Source organism: Dermacentor albipictus, chromosome 4 (assembly GCF_038994185.2).
Source record: "Dermacentor albipictus isolate Rhodes 1998 colony chromosome 4, USDA_Dalb.pri_finalv2, whole genome shotgun sequence".
Classification (NCBI taxonomy): Eukaryota; Metazoa; Arthropoda; class Arachnida; order Ixodida; family Ixodidae; genus Dermacentor; species Dermacentor albipictus.
This window is the reverse complement of record NC_091824.1, coordinates 48143986-48162809: the sequence shown is the minus strand read 5'-3', so window position 1 is coordinate 48162809 and position 18824 is coordinate 48143986. Positions and strand designations below refer to the sequence as shown.

General features: G+C 51.0%; 1 protein-coding gene across 5 annotated transcripts in view; it reads right to left on the bottom strand.

Moving 5' to 3' along the window:
* The window catches only part of LOC135915395 (irregular chiasm C-roughest protein-like), a 407803-nt gene that overhangs the window by 109617 nt on the left and 279362 nt on the right, over positions 1–18824 (bottom strand). Inside the window, exon 1 of one of the 5 annotated variants that reach the window (XM_065448447.2) lies at positions 17328–17463. The exons of 3 other annotated variants lie outside the window; for them this stretch is intronic. The gene's annotated coding sequence lies outside the window, so the exon portion shown is untranslated. Of the gene's footprint in view, positions 1–9488; positions 9588–17327; positions 17464–18824 lie in introns of those variants that run through there. One more of the 5 variants, XM_065448445.2, reaches the window with a different exon arrangement.

The window sequence follows — 18824 nt, the reverse complement described above, 5'->3', positions numbered from 1 at the left end:
TATTACTGGCTCTGAAAGGATTGTCCAACGCTAAAAGATTAAGCTACCATCCAATATACTGGGTGTTTCAGCGAACACTTTCTAGAATTTTTAAAATTGCCTGTGGCAAATAGCGCAATTCTAGCCCATGAGTCCATGAACTCAAAGAGGCGGATATTAATTGGACAGAAAAATGAAACGCGCTTTCCATGAATTAGCAAAAATTCCATAATGACGTTTTTAAGCTATTACATTATGACACATACTGCAATTTACAAATTATAGCCGGAGAGTTTGCAACGCGGGTCCACTTTGAATGAATTATCAGGATGACACCAGTGTCAAGATAATAATTTTTTAACTTTGCGGAGAAATGTATCGGCGTTCCAGTCTGTTTTGTGCTTCAATGCATAAAAGGATGTTCCGTTAAGAAAGCAAGCGGACCGACACTGCATTTTTACTGCAAGTTTGACGTGGCACATCTAGTAGATGGTGTCATCCACACAAATGTTTCTAACTGAATGTGCCTTGCAGTCTCACCAGCTATAATTTGTACATTCAATTCAACGGGTGAAGTTTTGTTAATTAGCTGAGTATGCGTTTCAATTTCTTGCGCAAGTAATGCCCGCTTCTTACGAGTAGACCCGCTCATGGGCTAGAGTTGTGCTATAGAGCGACAGGCAATTTAAAAAATAATTTGAAGTGTTCGCTGGAACACCCTGTGAAGTATATATCTGCGAACCGCCCCTTTGAAGCCGTAATATATAGAGTACCTTAGAAGAAAGAAAAGAAAATATATTCCCCCTTGCCACTAAATCCAAAAAAGAAAGAACAACATCAGAAAAGTTGAACAACCAATAAACAGAAACATCCCCCGTGAAGTTTACACGTGAGACCTGCGGCCCTTCATCCTGCGCTGAAATTCATCTCGACCGCCGCTTCTATCGAACAAGGTGCCACCGCGAAACATTCTCGGTCGTAACTCGGAGCGCACGGCTGAATCGCGCGGCACAGGGGGGGCTGCTTGCCCTAACACGATAGCGTAAAGCTCGTCGAGCACCAAACAACACAGCTCTCCTAACGCGGTTTCAATCACCTTTAGTTTCCAAAACGCGGCCCCAGAAGCATGTCAGGGGAGGGAAGACTAACATTCATCGCCACCCGCCGCTCTGACATTCCCACAATGCACAGCGGCTTTGCGGCGCAGCGCACCCTCGGGGGGCAGGTCGAGACAAGGCGGGCAAGGCAAGGGCAGACTGCGAGGCGAGACCAAAAGAAAAAAAAAGAGATAAACATAATTTAGAACGAGAGAATAAAACGGAGGCACGGTGCGGCGTTCGCGCGAAACGAACTCGAGTGCCGAGAGCTCGCGGTCTGATGCTTCAGCGGCCGCAGCAGCAAAGGCAGCAGCACGCATTGACGTGTCACGACCAGGCCGTCGGCCATCGACGACCGCCCTGAAAAGAGACGCCTAGAGCGGCGCCCACGGCATTAGCGCGCGCCACGGTGAAAGAGACGGCACAGGGGGAGGAGGAGAAGAGGGGGAGAGAGGGTAATTGTACGGTGAGCCGCGGGAAGGAGGGAAGCCGTGAAACGAGCAGAACGCAGAGTGAGACGGAGGACGACGCCCACCCCCCAAAGAACGACGCGACAGGACCGGGCGCTGCATGCATCGGGTAGCGGACGCGGGGTCCTAACAACCGGGCAAAGCGCTGGCTCGCCGGGGTCCCCAACGGGGAAGGCAAAACCTGCGGTGAGGCCATCTTGTCATTGTCCGAACTGCCGCCCAGTCCTCGACTTGGGGACTAGGTGCGAATAAAGGAGAGGAGTGGGTGATGCGGTGACGTAGAAAGAGAGAGAGGGAGAGAGAGCGGAACAAGCGAAGGAACATCAGAACAAGGAGAGAGGAGATCAAAGAAGAAACTTATTAGGAAAGAAAAATGAAATAGCGAGAATGCACAGCAGAGTAGAAAAAAAGGTAGCCAGGGAGGGAAAGACCGCTGCACCCTCGGAACTGTAATGGAAAAAAAAATTGACGAATGGGCCGGGAATACCTGGGAACCGCGCTGAAACAAAGGAGAGAGATACAGCGAGATACACACCTCGTTCTTTCGTCCTTTTCCGCCCGCTTTTCTTTTCATTTTCGTTCGCTTTGCGCAGTTATTATTATGCCGCGTATGGCGACGGGCAGCTCCCGCCTGACTGGCGGAAGAACGTGACTGCGGGCGGAAGGGGAGGGAGGGGGGGGAGGGCAGGAGGTGTGAGGAGGGCTGACCGACAAGGCTTTGACACAAAGCAAGACGGCCATAACAACAGTGGTAAACGTCGAAGAAACAGCTCGCGGAGGCGAGGAAAGAGAGAACGGGACAGGCGAGCGGCGTCACGATAATGATAACTATAATAACATCAGCCGGCGAAATAAGCAAGCGCTCTAGAGAGAAAGAGAGAGCCTTTGGTGGTGTGTGCGGAGAAAAAAAGGAAGTGGCCTGTGTCTCTGTAAGTGACGGCGGGGGAGAGATAGAGATGGTGGGCAGGGGGGAGGCGGTCGCAGCGTCCTCCGCGCCTCTGCTGCGAACGGAGTTTGAATGCGAACGAGCCTTGTTTTCTGACGATTCGGGGTGAGGGGGGGAGAGGGGGGCAAGTGCGGCAGAGGTCGAACCGGGGCCGCGGCGGAATAAAGCGACTGCGTGCGGAGCCAGGGAACAAAGTACAAACAATAAGGATGGCGATGACGACGACGCGGGGAAAACGTTATTGCGATGACGGGCAACGCCGGGAGCAAGGTGAAAGGAGGAGAGACAGAGAGGGGGGAATGCGGCCCATTTAATTAGCGGGCTTGTCCGTCCTTCGGCAACGCTTCCTGCCGCTGTCATGTTTCTGTTTCATTTCCTTTATCTCATCATCCTTTGTTTTTTTTTTAGTTTTTCTTACTCCAGTTTCTTCCTCTGGCGACTCTAAAGCTTGAAATGCTGATAAACCGAAAGTACTAATGCGTGAGAACAAACAATTAAGTCGCGCGCATAAAGCCATGGCAGGGTCGCTTCGTGTTTCCAGAAAACAGGCGAGTAAGCTTGTTGGAAAAGCTTTATAAGCTTAAGCCACGGAAAAAAAAAAACAGAAGCACGTCAGGGAATTCGTTACATTAAAGTTAACTTGCGCGTTGAAAAGCTGCAACATAAGTGTCTTCCGGCCGCTGTGCTTGGCGCTGTAATGCGCTTTGTCAGCACTCATGGCGCGACTGATAGAAAGTGATACGCAGCCGAAACAGTAGACGCGACATCGCGCCGCAAGCTGCAATGTGTTTTTCTTTCACTTGACGCAGAACTGGCGAGACATCTGTAACCTACAAAAGGCCGTCGCTGTTCTGGCGGGATGTGTTTGCGAGGCGCCCCCATTGAGAGTAATGAATGGTTCTCTAAAGGTAGCCTAAAAGGAGTCCTTTGTAAGCTACAGCTTTACGGCAACGAACGCTTTCTTCGTTTTACAGTGCGCTGTGCTGGATAACCGTGCGCAGCTTTGCACCAGTGCTGGAAGGCTGGAGTCAGCAACGGATCTTGCGATCACCTAGCTTTTACGTGCCTTGCCTAAGTTGTTTGTAGGTTTTGTGAGGTTATGCTAGGTTTTGCTAAGTTGTTGGTAGGCTTGGCTAAGTCGTTTCTAGGTTTTGCGAGGTTATGCTAGGCTTGGCTAAGTCGTTTCTAGGTTTTGCGAGGTTATATATGCTAGGTTTTGCTATGTCGTTGTCTCGGCGAGCTTGACGCTGGAAGTTTTAGAGCTGTCGCAGGCCGGGATCGCTTTCTCTGGGACGTCGAGCGTTCAGGCACCTACTCTCGGGTTCCCTGGACTGAAACTCGGAATCCTCGACTCGGCGTCGCCTCTTCTCAGCCGCAGCTGCGGCGCGGTGTTCCGGATCATCTCGGCGGCGACGCATCACTTCTCGTTTGGCAGTACGGCACTCTTCCTGGTAAGCGGCTTCTTTTTCGGGAGTCCGGTCGTTTTTTTTTTATTTTCCCATGGCAGAAGCACGTACGCACGGAGTAGAGGAGGCGAGAGGTCGCCGCGCCGGCTGTTCCGAGCTTTTACTCGCCTGTGACGTCACGACTCCGCCCTAAGCCCGTGGGGTGCGAGGAGGTTACGTGGTTCGGTGCTCTCGCAGGTGGTTGCTAGGCAACGCGAGGCGGCACACAGCTGGGCTGAGTTTTCTGGTAACGCTCCACGGCAGAACTAAGAGCTTAAACAGCTACGCCGTTAAAAAAATGGAGGTATGAGAAAGACGCAGAGAGAGTTATCCCACTTCGGACATGCCGTGTTTACCCAAAGCGCACTTCCACGTCCTACAGCTGGAAACAAGAGCTTTACTCCCCAAACATGTGCCCTTCGTGTCGTAGCCGTAACACTCCACTCGTTCGTAGGCTACGTCGACCCCAATAAGACGCAAATGGTGAGCAGGGTCACAGGTTAGGAAACACGTGAAGAAGAAGGAGATACAAAGAGGCCTTCTCCTGCCGCGTGCTATCGTGGCGTATGCAAAAGGTCGTTCTTCTATTGGTCGCATCGGAATCACCCGAGGTTACTATGACCCGTACAACCTTCGCCAGCGTGAAAGTGCGGCCGAGTGAACCGCGAATCAGGCGCTACAACGAAGAGTTCCGTTCTTGTGCGTGAAGGGGTGAATCTACATTCGGCCGGAGAAAACAGCACACGACCACAGCCAAAGCAGGTTGCAGGTTCGGTTCCTGGCTGCGACGTACGGCGACATTCCCATGGGAGAGGAACGCAAGAACCCTCCTGTGCCGAGCATTAAGTGCACGCGACTAAAGAGCCCCCACAGCTGATAAGAATTTCGTCCGCTGCCCTTAACTACTATGGCGCCTCTCACAAGCCTGGCGCTTATCTGAAAACGTCGCCCACCAATCAATCTACGTCTGGTTAGCGACGCAATTATGATGAAGTAAGATGTTCAAGTGTGCGCATGAATAAACATTTTCTTCTTGATTTCTCTCTCTCTACGTATGTTCCGTACTTGGAATTACAGCCTATAACGGAAGAGATATTATTAGATAGTGCGGAAGTGCCCTTTACCGAATTCCAAAAGTCAATGGCTTGCCATGGCAGATACCGTGTCAGTCCATTCCCGTACTGTGTTCCCTTAAACTATGCCGACGTTCCGTAAAACTACTATTAATTGTAAAAAAAAAAAGTTGAATCGTAACCTGCATAAGTGAGATCCGTTTACGGTGCCGCCGGAGATAGCAGTGAAAACTCAAACTCTCTGGAATCACACCTAAAGAGTAAAAAAAGATAATTTTTTTAACGTGCTAGTAAATGCGCGACTACTATCGCAAGGCTGGTTATAGGACCCACGGGATAAACTAAACTTGCGAAAAGCACACATTGCGAAAAACAAAAGACAACACACACAATGCAGCAAACGCGCCGAAAAGAGAGCAATATTAACCTGCGAAAAAAAATTTTTGCCAACCTCCATTTGAAATCGCGAGGCCTCGAACGTGACCTCGCTGCAAATCACCTCCGCGCAACGACCCGTAAAAGCCGATGACGATCAGGGAGCAGTATTCAATGATCCGTGGGCCGCGTCGAAGCGCCTCACACGAGTGAATTGTGCCCAGGTGATTAGGCCGGGCTCCTGCGACCTCCGTTGTCATTCATTACGATAATGAGCAGGGACTATCGCCAGAACCGACGTAGGAAAGGAAGGGTTTAAATATATATCTTTGAAAAATACACATAGAGAGAGACAGGGGGAAAAAAGGGGGGTACAAAGTTGAAAGACACCGCGTCGAAATAGAACGAATAAGCGGACACGGCCAACCGGATATTGCGTTCCAATCGCTAGTTTTGGCGCATTTTTTTCTGTGTGCGTGCACTTGGGGCTTTTCAGGTAAAAGTATTTTCGGGATTTCTCCCGGTGTGACCAACGTTTTGGCGCGCGCTGTGAAGATAAACAAGAGCGCCGTCTGGTGCCACACTGACGTATAGCGCGGCGAGTCCTTTAGTTTCTCGGTATTCGTCGATGGCACAGGGCAGTGCATGGTACCAAGAACACAAAACATGTAACAACAGCCGCCCGCTTTCCCGCATAGCAGGAGAGTTTGGAAATGGGTCAGTTGTAGGGCAAATATAGCAGTTAGCGCGAACGAAAATAATGACAATAATAATATACTCCTTGCAGTAATGTGTGAACAAGATTTAGTGGCGAGAGTCAAAGGTACGTTTGCGAGCGCTAAATTTAGTTATGTTTTAAATATCTATTACAGTGTTTTAGCGCACGTCTTCTTGCCCGACCGCTTCTCGCAATCCGTATTTTTCAGCTTTCCTGGTGAAGAATTCTAGTAGCGGTACAGCCTTTATAAAATTTAGATATTCCAGCCCCTGCTTCCCCAACTTTCCGACAAACAAATGGCTCCATGACTATTGTTTTCACTTGCTGAATCAAACGTCTTTTATTAAATATTTCTTTAAAATTCTACAGGCCCTAACGTAAAGCTTGGTTATATTTCGGAGAGAGTGTAGAACACAAGATGAGGAAAGTCACGAAGATCCGACCAGGAGAGCCTCCTGTCTGCTACCCTGCATGAGGTGGCATTCGTCCTGCAGTGGGCATAACACTAAAGGTGGTGGTGGTGGTGGTGGTGGTGGTGGTGGTGGTGGTGGTGGTGGTGGTGATGATGATGATGATGATGATTATTATTATTATTATTATTATTATTATTATTATTATTATTATTGAAGTGCTTTACATTTTTTATGCATTTGAGAATTCCGATAAAACAAAGGAAGAAGACAAGAAAGGCGCTTGTCCAGTCCCTTTCGTATGTCACGTTTGCACTAAAGCCCTTTAAACTTCGTAAAGTAGTGCCACGCTTTGAAGAATGCCGCCTCCTCCTCGCGCGCTCGGGCCGACGCCGCGTCGCTATTGGCCTAATAGCATCACGTGGGCCCTCGCGCCGTGCATCAGCGCCATTTTTGCTCGAGAAGCGTCAACGGAGTGGCGAGGAACGCATGTTTGCGCCGTTGCTACGCTCTAGCAGTGTAGGCGGCGCCACGGTCGCGGAGGGAGCGTGAAAGAGAGGAGAAACGAGGAGGAGTGAAGGCGGAGGAGGAGAGTGTCGCTACGTTACGAAGTTCAAGGGGCTTTAGTTTGCACTATCCACCATAATGGTCACATGCACATTGGCTTCATTCTCTCTATATCCCTGCACGGCAGCTACCACGCAAAATAAACGCGTGCTGCACCTCGCACTCGAGACGAGGTGGAACCCTCGGTGCGCTTCGTCGCTTTCCTCTTCCGTCTGCCGCCACTTGTTCCGCCCTTGTGAGAACGCAACGACCGTCAAAGAAGCGACGCAGATACGTCACAACGCCTTTTTTCTATGCCGGATCAGCGAGTCTGACGCCGAGCTTCCGCAGTTACGAAATCGTGCTCGCGCGAGTCGGGAATCGTTCGTCAAAAACCGAGAGAAGGACGGGAATAAAACACAGAAACAAAAGGGGTGAGACATGCATTTGACGGCGCGCGATATTCTCGGGAGAGGGTGCCACGAATGGCGTGACGAGAAAGGAAGGGAGAGAGTTAGACTCGAAACGGTGCAGCTAACATACACGGGCGTCGCATCGCGCTGAACGTTTTAAGGCTTTAGCTGCGACAGTCGAGCGTGAAGGGAAGTTTGTAGAACTGCCCTGACTTGTGCTTCTTCGCGGGTTCTTTCTTTTTTGACAAATGAAAGCCCAATTTTCTTTTCTTCTGCTTCTACGGGAACGCGGTGCCGCTGCAAAACGTTCCGCTTATGTAAATTCTCTCGAACGTGTTGTTTCTTCGAGGAGGCAGGAAGCGGGCCAAAGTATACGGCCCGCGCCCAGCTTTAAACGTTTCACCGGCGAGCGCACTCGAACGAACGCCAACCACGTAAACGCATAAGAGGCAGAGAGAGAGAGAGAGAGAGAGAGGGGAGAGAGAGAGAGAGCGTTGCACAGAGGCCCTTCGAGAGCGGATCGAATGCACTCGTGGCGTAAGCGAGGCGTGCGTAACATTCGCTTTGCCGCGCATCGTCGCCCGTTCCAATGCCGCCGCTCACGAAATTCTTGCGTCACAGATTATGAGCACCTTATATATATCGACGACGTCGTCTTTGGGGGGTGGCGGTGTTGAGTGCGCACAATGACAAAGGGAAAAACAGATCGATAAATGCACGGTGCGCCGGGGCGGCGAAGAAAGCGGCTCGGAAAGTGGAGGGAGCCCATCGGAGTCGCGGAAACAAAGCCGGCTGGTCTATTGAGAGGCACGCTTTCTAGCCGGCGGAAACTCGGAAGGGCTCTTCACTTCTCTCCTCGTTCTCGCCCTTCAAGTGGGATTCAAGTGGGCGTCGGGGGTAATTCGCCTTAATGCTTTGACGCGAAAGGCGCATCTTAACGGTTCTAAAGGTCGGGCCTTTTGACGAGTTTCTTTGTGGTTGCTTGGTTCTGTGGTATACGCCCCCCCCCCTTTTTTTTTTTGCGCCGCCTCGTCTTGACAGGAAGCGTGTGGCTGAACGTCGGGGCATCTTTGAGTCACACTATTCTTTTGTGAAGGCGCAAGCTTTTCTTGCCGCCAGGTGTAATCACCTCCCTGTCTGTCTCTCATTTTTTTTTTTTTGTAGGCCGCATATGCAACCGCACAACACAGTGAAAAGGAAAACTGAAGCTGCTGTCGCGCGGGATGCCTGCGCGTGTGCGCGTGCGAGCTTGTGTGATAGAGAGAGAGAGAGAGAGAGAGAGTGAGAGAGAGAGGGGGAATGAAGGAGCGGCACAATCAATGCGCCAGAAATCGGCGACTATGCAGAAACAGTCGGTACAAACGTATACTACAAGAAAAAGGTTGAGCGGAAACTTTCACAGCATCATGATAAGCGCCCTGGCAGTAACATTCAAAACGGCCCAGTGGCTTTCGCAGTAGTCCGGTCGATGACGTCACTACTCGCGATAACTTCAATCCGGCGCATCGATCGAGTCGCGGATCACTTGCCGGAGCGCCCAAAACTGCAACAGTACGATGTATAAGCATCAGCAAGCGGGTCACACCCGATGTCACCCATGTCGAGGAGCCCCAATGGCCTCTGTATAAATCTCCCATCTGCCACACTGGAACTGGACAGGCGACTGTAGCCTGAACAGATGTTGATAGTGCTACAAGTGTCAGTGTGCTGTGCGATGACAGTGTTCGGTGACAGTGACCGATTGTGATTGTGTGTCTATGCTCCTTCCTTTCCTTATCTCTACTTTGTTTCCACTTTACCTCCCCCTCACCTCTCTCCCCAGCGTAGGGTAGCCAACCGGATTTTTTTCTCTGGTTAACCTCCCTGCCTTTCCCCTTTCCTCTCTCTCTCTCTCCCATCTGCCACACAATATTGCCGGGTGTGAAAAATGCGACTGCAATGGTAGCTACACGCCACCACCACCACCAGCGACGCAGCCCCGCAACAAACAAGAGGTCGCCGGCAGCTCACACTCACTGCCTTCTGACGTCCTGCTCCGAGGATATACACGCCTTGTTCAAAAACTGGCAGCACGCAACGGCGGAAGTTTGCTTCAGTCGCAACAGGGAACATGCCATGCCGCAAGGTTCGAATGACGAAATAACACAGATGGATCACGGCGGCCGTGATCGACAGCTCCCTCACGCGAGTGCATGTAGTACCCCTTAGAGCGAATGATTGAAACGGCAAAAGACGCTGCGTGCGAGAATCGAATACAGGGAATCGAATACCAACGTTACTGTTTCCTGTATACTGCATTCACTCGTGTAAGAGCGGCCCCCCTCCCTCTCCTGCCGTATTGAAAGAAAGAAATATGCGTAAAATAAATTTTAACGGAAGGTTGAATTTAGAACGCATGACATACGATATTAGTTGATACCGCCACTAAAAGCCTTAACGCTGCTGTACTATCCTAGCAAGGACACACCGAGGACGCCTGTCACTCGGAGCGTGCCGACGAGATAGTCACCTCCTCTGACGAGGGGGAGCGAGCGACAACAAGAGCGGGACCAACGAAGAGTGAAGGAAAACTTGACAATTCGTGCCTAATCTTGAGTGAACGTTGACGAAACGCGTAGCCACTCTCCGCATCATCCCGTACGTTATCTGCGGCTGCTGTTTTAGCAGATAGTAATCATACGCCCGACTTTTGTGAAAGCCGCACCCTGACTTGCCGGCATAATACACCAAATAAAAAAATGTGTGTGCGGGTCTTGCACGAGTAAATGCGACACACTGCTCCAGTCTGCCACACTCGCCCCTACACCCCCATCACCACTGCCAACACAGCTGGTGCTGGTGCTGGGCCCCAGTGAAAAATGCCGCTCGTTTCCTCCTCTGGGAGAAGCGGGGTCGGCACACGGCGGTCGCCGGCTATGTGTGCGCGCACCTCCTGTACGGCCGGGGGCGCCAACCGGCGCGCCGCTTCCACCAGCACACCTCTCCCGGAGCGTTTGTTATGCTCGGCCACGGCGTTGCATCGATCCCCACGGTTTGTGAGCGGCGGCGAACCCCGTTCTTCCTGCTGCGGCGCGAGCCGCGGGGTTGGCGAGTCCATTCTCGTTTTGTCTTTTTCGTTTATTCCGTTTTTTTTTTGTTTACTGCGCGGAGGCACCGCGCGAGCAAGGAGTATACGTCGCGACGCTCCCGTCATTAGCATCGCGTGAGAAACACCGCCCGCTGCCGGGTGTGCATATGCCTGCGAAAAAAAAAAAAAAGTGCGTGCGCGCGCGCGCGCGAGCGCTCAGTCGCGCTGGCGCGACCAAATGACAGGCAGCGCCGTCGGTCGCTCGCCTCCCTCCTCATCCAGGTTCGGTCGCACCGCTACAGCCGAGACAACGGTCCGCCCCCTGCGGCATCGACGCCGGCAAACTACCGGTTCTACCGCGTCGGCGAGGACGAAACAACGCCGAAGAAAGAAAAAAAAGAAAGAAACGGGAAAGCGAGATAGAAATTCGGCGCCCGCGTGATGGGTGCTCAACGTGCTAGAAGAGCACGGAGAGAAGTGTGCCGTGCGCTCATCGAGAGCAAACCGGGAAGGCGCGAGCTCGACGCGCGCATGTCGTGAGAACGGTGCGACCAGCGGAGCGCGGTTCACTTTCGCCGGTGAGAAGGGGGGGGGGGGGGGGGGAGGGAACGAGACGCGCCAGAATAGCCGACGAGCGGCCACCGAGTAGTGGTCATCGCGCCGCGCCGCGTGTAAGGGAGGATACAAAGAGGTCAGAAATAATAAGTAAGGGCGGTGAGAGAGAGAGAGAGAAAGAGAAACAGAGAGAGAGCGATCTTTAGATGCCTTATATAACGGTAACCAGCGAGGAGAACACCTTCGAAATGAGCCAGGAAGCGCACCGGGTCTCTATAAACAACAATACCGCTATCTATCTATCTATCTATCTATCTATCTATCTATCTATCTATCTATCTATCTATCTATCTATCTATCTATCTATCTATCTATCTATCTATCTATCTATCTATCTATCTTTCTATCTATCTATCTATCTATCTATCTATCTATCTATCTATCTATCTATCTATCTAAACAGGATACATCTGATACAGCGAAAGACGATCTTCTCCAACGAGTAGAACAAAAAAGTCCCCTAAAAACGATGCAGCAAGAACAGTCTGAATGCGAGAGCAGGTCAAATATGTCCAACATAGATGCTTCCCTGTAAGTTCGTGTTGGCAGGAAAGCTGGCTTGCGAGTGGTGGACGCGTGCATGCAATACGTATGGCGTAAGAACAGGGGACACGTGTCGTACGTACGCGGCTCGCACACAGACAGCGGACGACTGAATGTCGTCACGTGCGCACTTCGGTGCGCGTCTATGCGAGTATTCATATTTACGCGCAATATTCGATGCCCCTATCATTCGCATCTGTTTCCAGTTACTTTGCGCAGGCGCGTGGTCTCGTTGAATCCAACCAACCAATAAAAAAACCCCACTCAAACCTGGAAACGGAAACGACCGCAGAGAGTTGTGAAGAAAAGAAAGAAGAGAGAATGAGAAAAAGAGCGCGCGGATAACTTCCTTCTCGGCGACCCCTGTACTAAACGATGCCCTCAGCGAGCGAGTGGTCAGCGCGCCGTTTCCCACAGTTCCGGCAGCGCGGTGAGCGGCCCCGCGTCCTTGCCGCGGGAGGGTAAGTAAGTGTCCGCGGGTCGGCCAATCAGCAACTAAGCGACAGCAGCCCCGAGGCCACGACTGTCCCTTCCCATAAACTCGAGCTATTCAAACGCTTGCAACACAGGTTCGCGCAGAGAGACAGAGAGAGGGGGTGAGAAAGAAGGAGCGCGCGCGCTCGTGTGTTTTACCGCCCAGCAAACTGACACCCCCGGTCTGGAAAACAAGGTTAACTCTAGACAAGCCTATCTTGGTTTAGGTGTCTCTTCGTACTCGCTCGAGGAAGAGGCGGAGAAGGACGAGGAGAAGAAAGGAGACAGGCGAGTGGAGGAATGGCATTGCCGTTGGTGTTGGGGAGGCATTCGAGCGCCTCGACGTCCTGAAATTGAGTCAGCATTTCCTCACCGACCTCCTCCTGCTTCCACTACCCCTATCCGACTGACGCCCTTTCGCCCCGAAGCAAATCTCGTTTGCCATGAGAGGCCCGGTAGTGAAGAATTTCCCTCCCCGTAGGGCGCTTTTACACCTCCTATCTTTACTCGACGCCAGAGGTCAGCAGATGCTCGCCGGCTCGCTCCAGAGAATGCGAGAGCTGACAGCCCAAACACGGCTGTAGAAAAATGAAAATAAATAAAACGAGAAAAAAAGGTTAGGCTGTTTATGTAGGCTGCGAGGAAGCGGTCGGCTGGGAAATCTCCCGAGAGAGAATCTGCGCTTGTCGTGGGGCTTTGCGCTGCTTCCCGAGAAGCGACAGACCAATACCGGGTGCTGAACGAAGAAAAGGTTGCGTGGTTTTTCAAATTTAAGCCGGCCTGCTAGGAGTTTGGAAGGGCGGCTGAGAGTGGATGAATCCGAGTCACTTTAACATTTGGGGTACTCCCGTTTTCTGACGTCGGAATTTTGAAAAATGAGCTCGTAAGTCCATATAGCCGTCCCGAGTATTTTCCCGTGCTCTAGGGATAGCGAAAATAATCACGTGTTTAAGGGGAGAGGAATGGAGAGTGGCTGCCAACTAAGCCTGCGATACAGGTTTGATTGCTCAAAATAAGAATAGGCTGTCAGACACTCTTTGTCAAAACTGCAGAGTTAGAAGGCTAAAGCGTTTAATGAAGACAGTATCGTATATAGGAAGCTCTTGATTGGAGATTCTAACTATGAATACTCATTATAAAAATACAAATAGAAATAAGATTACTGTGCACCATTTATAAAATATAGAAAGTTTTAGTAATATGCTCACGTATAGCTAAAATAATTTTTAGACGAGACGATATATACAAGGTCGCGAGTCGCGGTGTGCTAATTCACGACGATGTTCCAACGTCTCAAGCCCGACGAATGCAGCAAAGATTAAACAGATATGACTGATGAAAACAGTAATACTTGTGGCACTAAATTCGCTATCTGCTCAGCTTTCCTGCCCAGCTTATGAAGTATAACAGCTAACATTAATATAACCTTTTGTAAAGCCCCATTCTAACTTGATTATCATGTGTTTGTATCGAAAATACACCTGCTGCTCCCGAACACACCGCATTGGACAATTAGTGCCTACAACGTTTTTAATTATGGGGTTTTACGTGCCAAAACCACTTTCTGATTATGAGGCACGCCGTAGTGGAAGACTCCGGAAATTTCGACCACCTGGGGTTCTTTAACGCGCACCTAAATCTAAGTACACGGGTGTTTTCGCATTTCGCCCCCATCGAAATGTGGCCGCCGTGGCCGGGATTCGATCCCGCGACCTCGTGCTCAGCAGCCCAACACCATAGCCACTGAGCAACCACGGCGGGTTGCCTACAACGTTAAAAGTATCTAACCTACAGCCTAATCCAACATCGTGCGACTACATCGCTCAATATAAATCACGTGACAGTATGCTCTGAAGTGTTTCAGTAGTACGACTTTTCAAGCATGAAAAAATTGCAATAGACATGTTAATGTCACTTTCTCAAATGCGTGCGCAGTGTTGAGTGCGACAAGTCAAAAAATCAAAAAGAAGATCATAACCGAGACGTGAAACTTGGGATCCCGAAAGGACGAGCATATAATTAGCATCTAATTAATTCTTCCTCCCAAGCTTCCGCGTGGGCAGCTTGTGTCGGTGCTCAGCATCCGCAACTTTATTTTTAGTTTCCAGCTCCAAGGCTGCGCACTTCTCCTGGATACCCGCTTTAATGAGACTACACCGTACATAACCATGTTTCGCAAGCTCTAAACCCGAAATACTTTCGCAGTCTGCGGAAACCGGGAGCAAACTATGCGTGACACGTAAATTTTTATGAAGGGGCAGTGCCCCCCGTCTCGCAGGGCTGGCAGGCACGCGCTCCTGGCGATGGGGGGGCGGTGTGTGGTGGTGAAAGAAGGAAGGTCGGGAAGAAGGGTGACATCGCTCTGGAGAAAGCCGCGCAGAAGCTGCCCAGCGAAGGGGGCATCGTCTCACAGTCACGGCGGGCACGGAAGGAAAACGGTGCATCCCAAGAAGGATCACGTTTATCTTGATGCGAAGCAGGGCCTCTCGCGGCAGCAAACACGGGCTCGACGCCGAGAATGTTTCCAGGAGGCCGACGGACGCACGGGCCGGGGCAAGCTCGCGAGAGAGAGAGAGAAAAAAAAATGGAGTTTTCGAAGAAGAAGGACGAGGCGAGTGCAACGGCGCGTGCCCCCATCGGCCAATATCGCCTCGCCGTCCGCCCAAGTATGCGCCTTCCAAAATTAGGCCGCCGGCGACCGGGGGTTGGCAAGCAAGGGTGACACGCGCGCATCGCCTCCCGTGCAGTGCTATACGCTCGTCCACGCGTGTCCTCCCGTCCGCCGGGGCACGTACTCGTAAATTTTGTTTTGAGCGCCCCGAAGCTGTGAGGCAGGGGAGAGGATGAGGGGAGAGGTCAGCGTCAAGGGTGGGGGAGGGGGGGGCGCCGGTCGAGCGTCGCGGCCATTTTGGCTACTGGCTGTAGCCGTGGCGCGTGTAACAGCCTTGCGCGCCACCGTAGCGTGCGCTCGTCGTGTTACGCATCCGACGAGCGGGCAGAGGGCGCGGGTAACGAAACACGATGTCAACGTCGCGTTCGCGCGTCGCGACATTAAACGTGTCGCGAGGCGCACGTGTACTGTGTCACTGCTGATAGATGCTAAAGAGAGGAGGTCAGCGGCAAATGATTACGCGCCGCCTCTTTAATTAACGCACCCGCCTGGCATTACTCGTGTTTCCCGCGTGCCTGCTGCAGGCTTTCTATCCTTGCGCTGCGGCTACCGCATTCTCTGCCATCGAAAAATAAGGGACTGAAATGGAAATAGAAGTCCGACGAGAAACATTCGGCGGATCTCTCTCTCGTGTAGGTCCATTCTTCTTATCTTGACCTTGGGGCATAAAACTTACAACTCATACTGGCGCGCTGCGAGGAAATGTTACTGTGCCTTCTGAAGAAACAAACAAACAAAAAAAGGCGCTTAGAATGGACACCATATGCAGTTTCCAAACTCGCCCGGAGTTAAGAAACGAACCCCTGGGTCAAACAAACTCGTAAACAAGCTATTTTCGTCACAACAAAGCCGCTTTTTTTTTTTTTTCACGCCAGAAAACAAACTTCCCGTGGCCACCGGCATCGATTGCGAAAAAGGTCAGTTTCGTCCGAGTTCAGTTGAACTACGGGCGGTGGGAAAGTCGAGAAAGGAACCTTAAGTGACGCACGCTGCGTGTGTAGAAGAAAAAAAAAAGAAAAGCACGGGCCACTCTCGATATGACGTTACGGCCGCGGAAAGCCGATGCACAAACACTTGAGACAAAGAAGACGCAGCGAGGCGCCTGCACTCTTCGCCAGCGGCCTGCACTTTCCGCCGCCCCCTTTCGAAGGAGGGGGTGGAGGGTGCCCGTGGCCACCCACTCCCACCCCAACTCAAGCCTACACACCCGCGTCTCTCGGCGGAAGCAGCGGCCGCTCGTTCGCTCTTTGTTGACATTTGCTCGAGGAGAGCGCGCGCGGCGTGGATTATTTCTGGCAACAATCTTGCCTTGCAAGGCAAGGCCCGCGCGTCTTCTCGGAGCGAGCCGTGCCAAAGGGCAGCGGCCCGCCCCGACCGCTGCAGAGACAGCACGCAAAGGTTTCCTACAAAAAAAAAAAAAAAACTATACTATACTGTCTACGTGAGATACAAGTGTAGCGGTTCACGCCAGTATTATATTTATAGACGGTGTACGAAATTTTGCCCTAGACTTTGTCATTCTGGCTTCGAAACGGCTTTTTGCCAGTTTGCAGAATGACCTTGTCGAGAAAAACATGGCGTTACGAATGCAGACAACTTCACAACGGGCACGCGCACGTGCGCATGTCTTTGACGCGTTCGGAAAAATACGACTGTGCCTGGAGATGGGTGGTGTCTCGCAGCGTGGCGTCCATGACGTGTTTCCAGCTCTGCAATTGCTTCCGGCGCATACGGTCCGCAAGAAGGCTTTGCCTTCGAGATCCCTTTTGTTACTCCGTTGCAGTGCCTAAACATGAAAATTGCGCGACTAGAAAGCTGTGGCCCTTGCCGTGGATAAAGACGAACCTTCCGTGAGATTATACGTCGTATAGCATGAAAAAGTAAACTAAATGATACGCATCTCCGTTAGTAGCGAAGCATTTAATTAACCGCTCCACTAAGGCTTCGCTTCACATAGATTCCAATGAGTACTTTGGATACGCAGATTTTTCTTCTTGCAACTCAATAGCAACCCGTGTTTTCTTGCTCAGAGGACAGAAAACCGTAAGTATAGACGGTTATTACGATACAAATGAATTTAGTTTTGGGGGTGAATTAGCCCTTCGCAGTAAACAACATTTACACACACACACACACACACACACACACACACACACACACACACACACACACACACACACACACACACACACACACACACGCGCGCACGCGCGCACGCGCGCACACACACACACACACACACACACACACACACACACACACACACACACAAACACACACACACACACACACACACAAACCGTGCGTGTTGATGCCCGGAAAATGACCTTGCAGTAACGCTTCCCGCCAGAACACCCGGGGAAATGTACGTGACGATGGATGCATGTTTCCATTCCACACGCTGTTTGCGCAGGTGCTGGGTTTAATGCTAGTCAATACGAGGCATATGCGCCGCACAGAGACACCAACGCACGTTTGCACTCACCGTACGCGGAAGTGGAGAGCTGCGGTGGAGAGTTGGCACGATGGAAGATAAATAAGGAGACACTATTCGCGCGCACGCCGCAGAGTTTCGTGTGTGCGCACAACACGGAGCCGCAACATCGAACCTTTCGCGACGAACAAAAACGGGCTGCTGCGCGCTTGATTTCCAGGTAACCACTCGTCCGCGAACGTTGTCATCAAGGTGCATTTGGGGCGGCATTAACGCTGCGAGGCGAGTCACGTGATCTGGAACGTCCTTTCGATATTGTTGCATTTTTCTGTACCTTTTTTTTTTACGCAGTATTACTATATGGCGGGTGTGCAGTGATGTTCCCTTAAGTGCCGTGGTCGTTTTCATGCGGCTTTTTCGAACTATCTGCCTCTTGCCACCCCCCTTCTCTCTCTCCCTCTCTCTCTTGGTTCTTCTTCTCTCACCACTCTTTCCTTTCCGTCAGCCAAGCTGATGTTGCGCCATCTTGCTCGGGAATTCGCCGCTTTCTTTCTCAATAAATAAATAAATAAATAAATAACACTACTACCGATGATTAGCGCAGAAAATATATTTTTCTGTTACCAGGCTTCAACGGAAAAACATGCTCAAATATGCATCGCTACTAAGAGCTATCTTTTTTTTATAAGAATAGTAGTATTAAGCAGAAGAAAGGCCACAAGCATAGGCGAAAAAAAAAAAACTGAAGTCAGTATACAGCGCGCAAATTAAGTTGCGTGTATAAAGTGCACCTAATTTTATCCTGCTGCGCGATCGCTATTTCGGGCGCAGCGTAGACCGCACAACGAGCTGACAGGGCGCGGCCAGGTGTGATGGATTCTTCCAAACAAGCGACATTGCGCAACTCCTGACTGTCGGCAGGAACGAGCGGCACAAAGGCGTCTGATCAATACCAGGTGCGGTCGCCCCACCTTCCGTGCGGTTTCATACAGAGCGTGAAACACGCCACAGGAAGATCGTCTCTCCTGTTACGGCACGGCTCGTAATTTTATCGCGGTGGCGAAATGCGCGGAAGCGCTTCTAACAAGCGGCACTGCGGAAACTGAGAAGAAAACGCTTTTTTTTTTCGTAGTGCGTGGCAACTATTTCTACACCAACGGCATAACGATAACGCTAAGTATGGACAGCTGGGCTAGTTGGTTATGATTAGCATTGTGAAACATAGTTCCAGCGCACAATTGAACAAGGACGAGGAGAGAAAGACAACACGAACGCCGGACTAGAAAGTATATCGCTAAGTATCGACAGCTGGGCTAGTTGGTTATGATTAGCATTGCTAGGCATTGCATTAACAATGCTAATCATAACCAACTAGCCCAGCTGTCCATACTTAGCGATATACTTTCTAGTCCGGCGTTCGTGTTGTCTTTCTCTCCTCGTCCTTGTTCAATTGTGCGCTGGAACTATGTTTCATAATGCTAACGATAACGATAGCTAAGCGACTCGCAAAACCTTAAAAAGGCGTTCATACATAAGCGATCTTGAGTT